The sequence below is a fragment of the Littorina saxatilis genome, linkage group LG16, assembly GCF_037325665.1.
Source record: "Littorina saxatilis isolate snail1 linkage group LG16, US_GU_Lsax_2.0, whole genome shotgun sequence".
Taxonomy (NCBI): Eukaryota; Metazoa; Mollusca; class Gastropoda; order Littorinimorpha; family Littorinidae; genus Littorina; species Littorina saxatilis.
Genome location: NC_090260.1, coordinates 32,576,334 through 32,592,197, shown reverse-complemented (window position 1 = coordinate 32,592,197; position 15,864 = coordinate 32,576,334). Strand labels below are relative to the sequence as shown.

At 38.6% G+C, this 15,864-nt stretch overlaps 1 long non-coding RNA gene across 1 annotated transcript; it reads left to right on the top strand.

The window, feature by feature from the left end:
* Window positions 1-1,006: 1,006 nt before the first annotated feature.
* On the top strand, window positions 1,007-14,442 carry LOC138950860 (uncharacterized). The gene is made up of 5 exons (XR_011450836.1): window positions 1,007-1,160; window positions 6,650-6,732; window positions 10,454-10,549; window positions 13,400-13,463; window positions 14,311-14,442. It is a non-coding gene; the product is annotated as an uncharacterized lncRNA (long non-coding RNA).
* The last annotated feature ends 1,422 nt before the right edge of the window (window positions 14,443-15,864 follow it).

Below are 15,864 nucleotides of genomic sequence, written 5' to 3'. Positions count from 1 at the left end.
GCTTCATAGCACGCTTTACTGTACCTCTCTTCGCTTTAACTTTCTGAGCGTGTTTTTAATCCAAACATATCATATCTATATGTTTTTGGAATCAGGAACCGACAAGGAATAAGATGAAATAGTTTTTAAAACGATTTCGGAAATTTAATTTTGATCATAATTTTTATATTTTTAATTTTCAGAGCTTGTTTTTAATCCAAATATAACATATTTATATGTTTTTGGAATCAGAAAATGATGAAAAATAAGATGAACGTAAATTTGGATCGTTTTATAATTTTTTGTGTGTACAATTTTCAGATTTTTAATGACCAAAGTCATTAATTAATTTTTAAGCCACCAAACTGAAATGCAAAACCGAAGTCCGGCCTTCGTCGAAGATTGCTTGGCCAAAATTTCAATCAATTTGATTGAAAAATGAGGGTGTGACAGTGCCGCCTCAACTTTTACAAAAAGCCGGATATGACGTCATCAACGACATTTATCGAAAAAAATCAAAAAAAATCCGCGGATATCTATCCCAGGAACTCTCATGTCAAATTTCATAAAGATCGGTCCAGTAGTTTAGTCTGAATCGCTCTACACACACACACAGACAGACACACACACACACTCGCACATACACCACGACCCTCGTCTCGATTCCCCCCTCTATGTTAAGACATTTAGTCAAAACTTGACTAAATGTAAAAAGAAAAGGAAGAAAGCAAACACACAATGGAAGGAAATGACCTTGAAATGGTAGTCGTCACACTTGTACAGTCTTTAATAATGGAAGGATATCGATATCATCTTGAAATGGTAGTCGTCACACTTGTACAGTCTTTAATAATGGAAGGATATCGATATCATCTTTAAATGGTAGTCGTCACACTTTTACAGTCTTTAATAATGGAAGGATATCGATATCATCTTTAAATGGTAGTCGTCACACTTTCGCAGTCTTTAACGATACAAGTATATCTCCTTTAATGGGTTTTCATGAGCCTTTGTGGCAGATATATAAGAGAGAGCTCCCCCAGTAAAGTCAACCGCTACCGCCAACGAGTAGTCAACCACTACAGCCAACGAGAAGTCAACCGCTACCGCCAACGAGTAGTCAACCACTACAGCCAACGAGAAGTCAACCGCTACAGCCAACGAGAAGTCAACCATTATCAGTGAGTTATTTGTTTTATTTGTTAGATAAAACTGAACACGTGACTACTATTGAGCGAGGAATTGTTATGTTGGATTTACAACAATATGTTGCAGAGTTTATGCTTAACATGTTTATTTTGTTATATGCAAATGATACAAACATTTTAGAAGAGCACTAAACATCTTTCGGTTAATGTGTAGTCTGACTATTGTGATCAGTGTCCGAGCTTGCGTGTAAACACCCCAAAAACGAAATCGTTGTTTTTTCAAACGGCAAAATACGAAAATTGTCATTATCTAAATATCAAGATAAAACAACTGGTTTCGTGTTTGGTTTGAAATATTGAGGTTTATTGTTTAATTATAATCAAAAGTTTACATAATACCACCTCTCGAGCAATGTTTAGATCTGTAGACAATTGTCGCAGTCCATATATATTCAAGTTGAATTGTTTGATAGAATAGTTGCATCAATTTTGTTATATGGTTAAGAAGTATTAGGCCCAAATTTAGTTAATTTAGCAACAAACTTACAGCTTAGTTTTCATAAGATTATTTTGAATTTAAGAACATCGATCCCAACGTGTTTGGTTTTGGGTGAATAAGGACATTTCTATGAGATATCCAAGTTAAAGATAAAATATCCAGTTTTTTGTTAAAGTTAGTGGACTATTATAATAGTAATAAATTTGCCAATGTATTGTACCAGTTTTTTAGGTTTTTTGTTTTGCATCGGGTTTATGTGCGCCTTGAGTCGCCTTGTGGTGAAAAATGCCCGCGTTATAAATGTATGTACGGTATTATCATTATTATTTAAGTTATTGAGACATCACAGTGCACTAAGAGACTTATAAAGCAAATCGAGAACATTCAATATTGAACGAAGCGCAAAGCGCTGAGTTCAATAATTATTTTCAAGATTTGATCTATAAATTTCTTAGCGCACTGTGATTATTTCAATAACGATATTGTCAGTTACGACAATAGATTAGAACTTTTGAAAAGGCTCATTTTTCTGCCAGCGTTTGGATAAATTGTGGACAGGTCGAGTTAGATCTACTTGTGTGTGTGTGTCGGCTTTGCACATGTCGGGGGTATTGACGGTTTCATCGCCGAGCATGCATTTTTTTTATTTGATTACCCTCTGTACCGTTTTATCGATTAGCAACTAACAGTATGAGTTACAGTTATGCTCCCCAAAAAATGAACGACCCCGAAGCAACTGAGTGGCGTCCCCTGATGTCAAACGACTCAAAGTGACTCGTTGGTTCCCTTATTTGCAAAAAAATAAAGTTGGCATGTTATTTCTCGCAATGTACCTGCATTAATCTGGGAGGTTGGTGCTAGACATGGTAAGAAAGTGTTGAAGCCTTCGCGTGTTCTGTTTACATCGTAGTTGTCTTGAAATATGCGAAACCCGCTCATTTCAGCCCTGAACTGATGGTGTCGTCCGCTACATATCTAGGACAGTCTATTGAATCAGTCGACTTCCAAATGCTGCTTTGTCCAACACGAAGTCTGTCAGATAAAACCCTTCTGCTTTTAGCCGCGGGAAATTGTAGGGTCAAGCATCATTGTTTGGAAATGTGGAGACGATACGGTACATGCCACTAACCAAGCGGATGAGAAGAATCTGCGCAAGTCGAAATAAGAGGCCCAGACTCACTGTGGCACAGGCGCATGAAATCTGTCAGAAAAAAAAACACTTCTGATTTTGGCCGCGGGAAATTGAGGGTCAAGCATCATTTTGTAATGTGGAGAAGATAAACGTCATGTCACTAACACGAAGGATGAGAAGAATCTTCTCAAATCAAAAGGAGAACAGCCTCGCTTTGGCAAAGGGCAGAAGAATACGCTCTCTGGAAATGTTAGCGCACTCCAAGAGTGCGCTAACAGTTTTAAGCGCATTGCTATTAGCCAATCAACTGTTTCACATCAGTCATGTGACACCAGTACCTACTGACAATTATTATTATTATTATTATTATTATTATTATTATTATTATTATTATTATTATTATTATTTAAGTTATTGAGACATCCCAGTGCACTAAGGGATTTATAGAGCAAATCGAGAAAATTCATTATTGAACGAAGCGCATAGCGCTGAGTTCAATAATTATTTTCGAGATTTGCTCTATAAATCCCTTAGTGCACTGGGATTGTTTCAATAACGATATTGTCAGTACCGCCATAGAAAAAAGAAGATTCCAAACGCACATTTTGCAACGCGCATTTGAATAGGCATAACTGTGTGGTCAGGTCGTGTACAGTAAAGATCTACTTTTGTGTGGGGTGTCTCAAGTGTGTCGTGCTTTCGTCACACGCATTTTAATTTCTGTTGGTAAATTCCAGTGTAGCGTTAATCTGAACAGTGATGATCTTTCAGAGAGACCTCATTTGAACTCGGAGAAAGGGCTGTGCTCTTCATTATTTGCGATTCGAAACCTCCAGTCGAGCTTCGACGGATTGACAGTGCGGAGTGACTCCCCTTGAATTGACTCGAAGCCGCGGGACTCGACGGTTCGCACATTTTCAAAACAAATGTGGCATATTTCTCGTGTTGTATCTTCACTCATCGGGGAGTCTGATACTAAATATGAACGGTAAGAATGCTCTGAACCCTACACGTATTATATCCCCATCGTTTTTTCGTTCACATTTGCCCAACATGTTAATTTGCTGAGCGGGGTTTATGTCGTCTGCTAGGGCAATCAAACCACTGCATGCAGTCTGCACTGACTGAGTCTGCACGCACGAGGCACGCTGGTAATAAGTCTTATAATGGTAAGAACGTTCTGAACCCTACACGTTTTCGATTACGATTGTTCTTGCCTTGAAATAATAATTCGGAAACCATTCATTTACTGAACTGATGCAGTCGTATTTCAATGTAGTCAGTGCGGCTACGTATGACAGAGTCGATCGAGTCAGTCTTCCAAACTGGTCTAGCTGGTACGTTATCGGAATAACACTTGTGTTTTCTGCTAGCGGGTGGGAATTTTATATTAACTCATCATTTGGTAATGTGGATGATAAGCTACATGCCACTAACACGATGAGAAGAATCTATGCAAGTCGGCGAGAATTACACAGCGGCTTCTATTTTTAGATCAGTGGCAGCCGCACTGTGACACAGGCACATGCAATCTGTCAGAAAAAAAACACACTTCTGCTTTAATTGAGAAGCAGGGAATTTATGGTCATTTGGTATTGTGGAGAATATAAGCTACATGTCAGTAATTAATTCTGAGGATGAGAGCACAGTCTTGCTTAGGCAAAGGGCGTAAGAATACGCTCTGTGGAAAAGTTAGCGCACTCCAAGAGTGCGCTAACAGTTTTAGCGCATCGCCATTAGCCAATCAACTGGTTCACATCAGTCATGTGACACCAGTACTTACTGACAATTATTATTATTATTATGTAAATAGCATAATTATATTTAACGTATCTTATTTAAAAAAAATTGTTAAAATAAGTTTAATTCTCTTTCTTTTAGTTGTTTTTGGCATGACCAGTTTAATTTACATTGTTCAAAAAAAAGTTTTAATTAAAACAGTTATATAGATATATATAGATAGATAGATATAATTATACAGTTGTGGTTGTCGGAATTAAGTGTAAAAGAAACCTTTTGAATTATATATTGTTTAAAGATACATTTACATTTGAACATAATTAAACATGTTACCCCATAGCCTAGCACTCGCTCTATTACCCTTGAGAACATTAAATCATAACATTGCCAATTCAGAAAGGCAGAATATCAAATAAACCACATAACCAAAGATTATGTGTTAAATGCAAGTCTGGAGAACTCGCAGATGAATTTCACTATATGTTTCAGTGCAATATTTTTAAACATTTGAAGAAAACGTTGATACCAGTCTGTTTTTTTAATGAACAAAAAAACTAAACTTTGTATTAGTTGTATTATACAAAAATATTAACAAATGTTTTATGGGTTGTTGACAGACCAGCTTATTTTCGGTCCAAGGGGGGGGGGGTGGGGTGGGGGGGGGGGCATATCGTCTTTTGTTTCATATTTATTTTTGACCAAGGCCGAAGGCCGCGGTCAATAGATATGAAACAAACGTCGATATGCCCCCAGAGGACCGACAAAAAAAGCTGGTTTGACAACAAACCACCAAACATCGTTTTTGTCATCATTTTGGTAGTGAGAAAATAAGTGCCAAATCAACACAGGGAGCCATGCTTTGAAACACGAGTTCCGTTTTGATGATGCATGGTTTGGGGCCCAGCAGCACGTTGTTGTAATCACAGCTGGCGTGTGAAAGCAACTTTCTGTGTTTTGAGTTAATCAAATGTTGGGATAAATATGTCAGGTTTGAGAATGCACAGTTCTGTAGGTTCCTCTCAGTATTCCACCCCCTCGGTTTTCAGTTGTAAATATTAAGTTTAATGATCGAATGTGGAAGCTACGTTGGGTCAAAGGTCACAGAAGATTTGCGTCGTGTAGAGAAGGAAAGAATTGCGATCTTGTTTCCGACTCATTGCATCTTTGTTTTTCATTAGACCTGTCATTCTGCTTGCTCAGCTTTGTTAGATGTTTGCATATCTTGCTGCTATGTTCCTTGCTTTTATTATTATTTCCTATTTGCGCTTAGTTTATCAATACAATTGTATCGATAAACGTCTTGTGCACGGGTCAACATTTGTGTGTCAGGGGTCAATTGATTTGACTTGAACTTGACGTTCGTGGTTCTCTAAACGTCTGTTTATCGAAACACAGATACACGCACTCCATGACTTTGTAACAAGACAAAACATATCGCTAGGTTTCATTTGTTTGTGATGAATGTATGACCTTCCATGAAGTAGTGTTGTTTTTTGTTTACTTTTGCCAGTTTGCCAGTTCGTTTTTGAAACTTTGCAAAGCAGTGTCGTCTGTTTAGGTCTGGGGAAACGCCAATGAAAAGAGCCAAAGAATCCCCGATCGTTTCTATTGGGTTTGCTTTTAATTATTAATGTATAACCTGCTTCCTGTAACTATGGTAACCGGGGATTTATTGCATGGGGAACATGACATTTATTTCCCAGGTCCACAGCCATCGTCGAACGCTGAAGAAGAAGAAAAATTTCCCAGGTGTTTGTGAATGAAAACTCGTGAAAATGATGACAATATTATTTGTTCAGGTCTTTTTATATTAAAAAAATGATAATAATAAAACTCGTCCTGTTAACACATTTTGTGATTATGATTAATTAAATATTAATCCTGTTTGACATATTTCTGGTTACTATTTACAAAGTGTTGTACCAAATTGTTACAAGTCTATTTTGTTGTTTTGTTATGAAATTCGTGCAACCCTAGCGGTCATTTAAAGTAAATACCGCCTTGCCGTGCATTAGTGCTTTCCAGCTTTTAAGCTAAAGTGGAATGATGTATGCATTCAAACAACATATAAAATGTCGATATATTTTCTGTCACGTGAACTAAATGTTTTGACATAGATTTATGTAAGCTAATTTTTCTGTTGTTTTCCAGATTTTAATCCGAGACGAAAAGTTGAAATTGGAGGATGCATGCACGCTGTCTCTTTCTCTGTTTTCTCCTCATTTCGATAGCAGGTAAGAAAAATTTGCTAGAGTTGCTTCGCTTTGTCTTTCTGTCTCCATTTCCAGGGAATTGAAACTTGTGATTGTACGATTATACTTTTCATAGTTGTCTTTGTGTCAAGAAAAATGCGATGTGGTGCCAACATTTGTTTTTAATTATTAATGTACAGTACCCGGCGAAAGAAACGCAACTCATTTGCGTCCACTGTTGCAAGTGATTTTTCGTCATTTTGAAAATGTCGTAAGGTACATTAAAAAGGAAGACAGATTCGTGGAGGATATTGTACTGGCTGTACGATTAGTGCATATATATATCATTCAATCTCTGCGCGTTGAATGTGTGCGCGATATAAAGTGCATAAAAAAATAATAAAAAAATTAAAAATAAAATGCCTGCGCTTAGAACTGTACCCACGGAATACGCGCAATATAAGCCTCATATTGATTGATTGATTGATCATTTAATCGTTTTATTTGTTTACCTTTTCATAAACTGTGTTATACAGGGTAGGGGTCGATCGAGTCGCGATAGCAGGCGAACATGTCATTTTAGACACGCTACAACAGTCTTACTTTTTTTTAACAAGGTAAACACAAGAATCTCAAACAGAATGAGCCAGAGCGATGTTAAAGGCACAGTGCAGCTCACAGCCTTCGTTTTGCGTTTTTGTTGCAGCTGAGTGCATTTACAGTTCAAAAATCCTCCTATAGTAGTAAAACAAACCCAAAACTACCCAACGACGACATCTGTAAAGCTCGACAGTTTCTTGTTCACGCGAGTGCATAAATTAACCTAGTTATCATAGTGGTGTTTGGTCGGAGTTCGATTCAACTGAGTGATTCCGGCCTCCATTTTGTTTTACACAAACTCATGATGATGTCTGACATAGTTTGCCACTAGTGACGTGTCTTTTTGTGCATAATGTGATCTACCTGATCTAAATTTAGATCCAAAAATAGGTCAAGACCAGCCGGGACAGAGTCCGAAATTAATTCGTAAAAAAAATCGCAGTTCTTGACTCTTTGGGTGCAAGTCAATGAAACTTGGTAGTTCTTCTAACCGATAGCTGCCTGAGGTATGACTAAAAGCCCCAGGGGCTCCGTGCACCTGGATTTGACAAGTTCAGTACCTTTAAGATATCAAATAACCAAAGGGAAGTAATCGCTCTTTATGCATACGACATGTGTAATAGAGTAAGCGAGAGTTGTACGGAACCTTATCTCCTGGCATCTGAGAGAATAACAAGCATTGAAATGAACAAGCGACTTTCATCCAAGAGTTGTGGAGAAAAGTAATCTCTTAAAGGCACGGTAAGCCCCCCGTAAACCATCACAGATACTGTCAGGCTTTTACACACAGTACAAACACCCTTTCATTTAAACACTCACCGCTTGAGAACATCCTAGGTGCCCTCCGTAAAGAGTGAGCAATTTTCAAAGAATTTATTTTTGCTTGGTTTATCTTACCCCTGAGCCATCGTGAACCCGTGTGATCAAGTTTCCCTTTTTCACAATGTAGTCGTCAGTTAGTAATTGGAATGCGACTCTCTGTGAGCTTATCTGCAATAGCACGTTATTAAGCACCTCTGACTATGCACGAAACAAACGGCTGTGGTTCACAAGAACTCTATCGATGGCTTTTGACTGTTCAGAGGAACTGGCAATAGGTATAAACCGTCGTCTGCTACGAGAACCACGACTTTGGGTGACCCTGCTTCCGGGCTTTTCTTTTTTCAAACTTTCAAAACTTCGAATTGTACTGATCTTGTCTTGATGAAAAAAGAATTCTTTTATGATTTAAGAACGTTTGTGTAACAAGCTGTCAATTTATTATTTAGATTTTACAAGTTAGGTCTAGCGCCAAAACGCACCACGGTCCGATTGTCTCTGACACAATCGGATGAATGAATCCGCAAAATTAATTCTTTGAAAATTGCTCGCTCTTTACGTTGGGAACCTAGGATGTTCCCGTTTGGTGAGCGTTCAAATGGAAGGGTGTTTGTAATGTGTGTACAAGCCTGACAGTATCTGTGATGATTTACGGGAGGCTTACTGTGCCTTTAACCTGATCATTTAAATTGAATTATTCGCCAAAGCGTAACATAATTACGAAAATGAACATAAAGGACTGAGACGGTGTTAAAAAGAGTTGTTTGGGAACAGCTCCTTTAGGCGAACATGTCATGTCACTTAAGCACGCCAGAGACTATAGAGTATACAGTCTGTATACTCTATAGTCTCTGAGCACGCTACACAATTCGTAAAAATGCAGATGTTTCAAGTGGGTAAAGACGCATTTGGATGAAAATGAATTTCTCAACATGATCATTCCATTAGAATTATTCGTAAAAGCGTTACATTATCGCAGTTTGGGACAACGATCTTCAAAGTGACAGAGGACGTCTATTTCAGCACTGCGAAGCTGTACAAAGCTGCACATTTTAAGGACTTTGTTTGTTCGTTTGTTTGTTTATTGATGTGTGAGTGTGTATCGATGTGTCTGTGTGTGTATTTGTGTTTATGAGTGTGTATGTATGTGTTAAGGGAGGTGGGACGTATGCGGTTGGCTTTATAGTACTTTCTCACGAATCACAACGCTAACAGGTCATTGGTTAAAATAAAAACATTAACAAAAAAACGCAGAAATGTTTTTTTTTTAATTAAAGCATGTTCGTGTAGAACAGACACTTAGTCACAAAAAGCATCTTATTTTAAAACAAATCATAACGTCGATTCCGTGCGAAGGAGCTTTTTTCCCAAACAACCCGTTTTAACACCGTCGAAGTGAATTATGTATATTTTTGTAATTATGTTACGCTTTGGCGAATATTTCAAATTAAATGATCATGTTGAGAGATACATTTCCTTCACAACTCTCTTTACCTGGTTGGAAAATATGCATTTGTACGAATTTTGTAGCGTGTCCAAGTGACACGTTCGCCCAAAATCACGACTCGATTGACCCCTACCCTGTATAACACAGTTTATGAAAAAGTAAAAAAAGAAAACGATTAAATAATATTCACTAATTGTACAGCCAGAAAACAATCCTCCACGAATTTGTCTTCCTTTTTTTTTATGTACCTTATCTCGTTCATATTTTACGACATTTTGAAAATGACGAAAAATCACTTGCAACAGTGGGCTCGTATGAGTTTCTTTTGCCGAGTACTGTACATGTATAATGAAAATGGACATTAACAAATTCTTATCTTAACTTATCTTATTGACAGAGTACCAGTTTTTTTGTTTTGTTCAATAGACTGAATGGGTACACTAGGGCGGGAGAGGAAGTGTGTCTGCCTGTGTGTGTGTGTGTGTGTGTGTGTGTGTGTGTGTGTGTGTGTGTGTGTGTATGTGTGTGTGTGTGTGTGTGAGTGTATGTGTGTGTGTGTGTGTGTGTGTGTGTGTGGGTGTGTGTGTGTGTGTGTGTGTGTGTGTGTGTGTGTGTGTGTGTGTAGATTGATTCTAAGGAAACTACTGAAAATTCATGAAACTTTACATACAAATTATTCAAATAGTATCCCGTGATATGTTTTTCTTTATTTCGATAACTGTATTTGCAAAACTGGCTCCGTCCATACAAACCGTCGTGTAAACTGCTAGTTTTAACGAACGCATCTCCGTCTTCGAGTTGTGATTTAGGCAAAGAGGTTTGTGCGTATTAACAATTGAAAACCTCTTGAAAACTACTGGAAGGTTGCTGAAATTGTTATCTCCTTTTTGGTTGTAGGGAGGAGTTTGATTTATTCTGACGACCGTGTGTACCATGCTTCCAGGCGACTTAACGCACTTGAAAAGCTGAATCGACGCAACAGAGATTCGGGACGTGAGTATAAGTGTAAACACACAGACAGACAAACATGAAAACAAAACAAACAGACAGAGTGGAACCTATACAACCCTGAATATACGGGTTTGTAATAAAGGAGTAGGATACTTTGATCGACCGGCGCTTTGATACACTTGAAGTTCACAGCCTGCCTGTAGTAAACCAGGTCGATACATTATTGCAACAAGTTTAACAACCCAATGTAATGTATTCAATAGTGCAATGTTCGATGGTGCAATGAGACTTATTCAATAGTACAATATGACGTATTTGATGGTGCAATGTGACGTATTCAATGGTGCAATGTGACGTATTTAATGGTACAATGTGACATATTCTATGGTGTAATGGGACTTAACCCATGACCCGCCTCTTTGTCTCTGGTAGCTGAGGAGGTGAATACGCTGCATAATCCGTAGTTACCAGTGAATAATCTATGGTTACCGTAGCATTTTCCCAGTTTGTTTGTGTGAGCTTGTGACCGACGACAGTTACGGTGCACATGCACTTGTGTACACCCGTTTGAACTCGTGAACTCGGGTACCTTTGTATTATCGGGGATCCACTAAGGTTTCCGAGACTGTGTTTTTTGGTAGTGAAATGGTCTGATGGAAGAACCGATTCTTAAATTTGCATAGGTAAAACGATTGTTTTTTGGTATAAGTTTTTGGAGTAAAATTGTGATTAATGTTTTTTTGAACAAACAATTGACAGGCGACTTAATTTGTTCCATCTCTTTTTTTCTCTTCGCCGCGATGTAATTTTGAATAGTTGAAGGTGATGTTAAACACCAAGTAGAGAAAGTAAGGTACTCGACACCCCTCGAGTAGAATGTAGTATTCTCTATGACGCAGGCACGCGGAAGCTGGGCCCTGGGGCCTACTGAGACTTTCTTTCTGCCTGGAATTCTGAAGAAAGACAACGTATATTTTTTGTGCGTGTGTTTTTTGGACGCCCGGTGTGACATGTTTGGTCACAGGCTGAAATCCTTTGGGATGTGAGGAATTCTTTTGCTGGTAGGTTAATACAATTTTCTTTCTGTAAATGGGTAAGCAGTGAGAAGAAGAGTATGCTGCTTGGGGGAAGGATTTATTTGAATGTTCATGAAGACTGTTTTGTGAGTTGAATGTTCGGGAAAACTTTTGTTTATTGAATGCTTTAGAAAACCGTTTGAGTGCTTGAGAAAACGGTATTGTAGGTATGTTATTTGATAGGAATGATGTGTTTTGTTGTTCAAAGAGTTAGTTTGTGGTGGTTGAAATTGTTGATTTGTTTACGTATGCTTACGGCGTGCATTCTGTGGTTTGCAGGATGGCAGAGTGTGCGACGGGGTTCTTTCTAGAGGGGTCTTTTCTTTCGAGAGGGGTGTACAGTAGTTAGATTCAGTTAGTTCTCTTTTTAGCTGGGTTTTCGTAGATGGGTTTTTCATAGACGGGTTTTTTAGCTGGGTTTTCGTAGATGGGTTTCTAGCTAGGTTTTCGTAGACTAGATTTTGTTAGAGTGGAGCAGTTAGTTTTAGTGGAGGGATTTTGGTCAGGTTTTGTTAGTTTTTGTTGGATTGGGTTTTTTGAAGAATTGTTTTTAGGTTGTTTTTTTTAGATTTCGTTTGTTTTAGATTAGAGTCTCATTGTGTTTTTTTGGATTAAAGTTGAGAGCGAGGATTTAGAGTAGAGTTTTAGAGTAGTTTGGAGGGAGGATTTCACGTGTTTTCTTAGTGTAGTTTTAGAGGGAGAATTGAGAGCGTTGTTTTTTTGAGTTGTTTAGTCCTATAGTATACATTGAAAGTTTTGTATTGGAAAGTAAACCCCCGTTATCCCACACATTCCCCATTTCATCGTATGGAATAAAAGAACCTGGTAATATAACTTGTGTCAGTTGCTTTGAGTGTTTGTGCTCGGTGAGAAAGGGTAAAGTAATTTGGCACTCGGTTACATTTGCAAGAATAATATATATTCATCAGCAAACAATATTAGTTGCCTTTCTAAAAAGTATTTATTAGAAACACTGTTGCGTCATTGTTGGTTTTTTTTAAAATAGAAGTGACGAAATGCATTTCAAACGATACATGTACACTTGCTAAACTAGGACAACAATGTAACATTATGTTTTACCAAGCAATTACAAATTAATCTCAAAAACAGATTATTTTTGAGAAAAAAGGAAAACAAAGTATGTTTGTCCAAGCCCATCGCGAACGTTTACAGTCATTCGGCTCATGACAATCTCGTTAGTTTAAGTACTGCTGACAAGTTTCGGTATTTATTAACTATCCAAACTGTGCCGTTGAAGCACCACAATTACACGTAGCGGTTAATATTCAATCTGAAAGCGTCTCCGGCACTCAGCCTCGGGTCAAAGGTCACTGTGTAGTGTTCAATGCGAGTTATTCTCGAACGAACTAATAGTGGATCAATTTTAGCAGTAAAGTCATTATCTGACGTAGTTTTTTTGACAAGCAAAAACTATCAATGAAAATATAGGCATTCTGTTTTATCAATTTAGTATTGTTCAAATTCAGTAATTCATGCGGGGAAGAGAACTAGCTTCGCGCATGAATATTGTGATGTAAAAGATCTCGGCGAGAGGAAAAGATGCCAGAGCAAGTTTGTTTTGAAAAAGTTAGTGTTGTTGATGAAAACGCCGTGGTCAAGGGATAAATAGCTTACACACCTCGTCCTGAATAGCTTGCATATTTTCCCTCGGGTAGATTTTCATGTATTCTCGAGCCAAATCGACCCTCGGGAAAGTATGCATGATATTCACAACTCGGGGTGTGTAACTTATATGTATTCAATGGTGCAATGTGACGTATTCTATTGTACAATATGACGTATCGTGTGTCCACAGACACGCTGTCCAAGAGGCAGAGTACTTATGAAGAGTTTGCCGATGAGTGGGGGACGATAGAATGGTAAGTGCTTTGTCGAGTATTGTTGGCTCACAGGGGTCTGGGTAGTGTGAGGTATCATTTCAGAGAAAATAAATCCGATTTTCATAATTATACTTTACACATATATATATATACGTTCACTGTAACATTTGACAGTTGTTTTTATATCAAATATCACTCCCCCCAAAAAATGTGTATCCTGTCACGACTATATCGCTTGGCTGCTTTAAACCCAAAGGGAGGGAACTCTTTCAGGAAGAGTTAGCCCTCCAAAACCTACCAACCAACCCGTTACAGTAAAACTGATGAGATCATGATCTGTTTGTTCACTCATTCGCTGCTATGGTGCCTGCCAGTCAAGACTCAAGACTTTACTGTCCTCATGATAACAAGACAAATTGCCTCGCAGTGTGAGTCCAATACAGACATAACATATATTACAACAAGTTATTAAGGATTTAGGATTGCCCCCAAAAACACGAATATATAGCACGTTTACTAAGTAAGCATCCAAGATTCCCAAGCAGCCACTAGCGTGACACACACAAACACACACTGACACACACAGACACACACACAGACACACACACACACACACACACACACACACACACACACGTCGCACACGTCGCACACACACTGACACACCCACTGACACACACACACACACACACACACACACACACACACACACACACACACACACACACACACACACACACACACACACACACACACACACACACACGAAAAAACAAACTGACACACACACCAACAAACCAACCGACATGAAAGCACGCACACATACAGGGATGTGTGCCTAGCAGGAGATGGAGGCGGCACGTAATTCAGACTGCTATCACTATAGGTCGGGGTGGTGAGCTGCCTGACTGCAGACGGCAGGAACGAGTCAAGGAACCGGTTTAAGCAACACTTGATATGAATGAGTACCCAAGGACATCTTAAACGGAAACCACATAAAGCGTTTTAAAGAGCGAAACAGCGAGTTTTTTGTTCGTGCGTGTGTGTGTGTTTGTTTGTGTGTGTGTGGGGGGGAGGAGTGGTACCTCTGTGTGTGTGAATATGTGCGCGTGTACCTGTGTGTGGTGTGTGCGTGAGGGGTGTACCTCTGTGTGTGTGTGTGTGTGTGTGTGTGTGTGTGCGTGTGTGTGTGTGTGTGTGTGTGTATGTGCGCGTGTACGCCTGTGCCTCTATGTGTGTGTATGTGTCGTGTGTGTAGTGTGTGTGTGTGTGTGTGTGTGTGTGTGTTTTAAAATAATCAATCATACCTGCATCGACAGATGTAACAACAACAACAACAACAACAACAAACTTTCTCACATATTTACAATTAGTAATGGACAGACACTGAAACAGCCATACAGACAGTCAGTCAGACACACGTTGTGTTACAAGCTGTCAATTTATTATTTACATTTTAAAAGTTAATTCTTGCACCAAAACGAAGCGTCCTATTTGTCTATTGGTAAATTCGGCTGGCCAGAAATAAATACATCTTTTACAAAAAATGCTCACTCTTTACGGAGAGCACCTAGGACTTTCTCAAGCGATGAGTGTTTAAACGAAATGATGTTTGTACTGTCTGTAAAGGCCAGACAGTGTCTGTGACCAGAAACTGATGGTTTACATGAAGCTGATTGTGCCTTTACCACATTCTCATCATTGCACCAAAACTAATTGCACCAAAATTATGCATAGGCAAATCTTGATTAGAGCATGCTTCAGCACTGATCCTTCAAATCTTGTTACAAAAGTTAACTACAAAACATAAGAACAATACTATAAAACACTCCTATTATTTTTGTAATATCATTTTCATTGTGTGGTCTTTGTAATCCGATGTGTGTGTGTGTAAACTGTTCAGTGTGTGTGTGTGTGTGTTTATGTGTTTGTGTGTGTGTGTGTGTGCGCGTGCGTGCGTGCGTGCGTGAGAGCGAGTTCTGCACTCCTAGTGCTAGTATCATGCCAACGGGCATCGATTCAATCCGGACATGACGTTATCAAAGACTTTTCTAAAAAAAAAAAAAAAGGTTAAAAACTGGTCTTGGAAATATCATCGTGAAGTATTTGTATGTCAAGTTTTACGAAGATCAGTCCAGTACCGTAAAACTACATTTTAAGCGCATACCCCCCTTATGCACTAATTTCGATCGAAAGTAGGGAATGGGCGTTTACTTAATTGGTACTGTACCCTGTGCAGGATCAGTTGATCGTGAGAATTGATCACTTGGAATACAAATGTTAATATGATAGCCTAATTATGAAGTTTCTGTGTACAAATGTCTTCCCTCTTTCTCTGTGACACACGCGCATTTTCTTGTGTGCCAGTGACTTGCCAGTATGCAACTTGGAGATCACAACAATTCCCTTGTGTGCTGTTTTTAGAACAAATGCGTATATT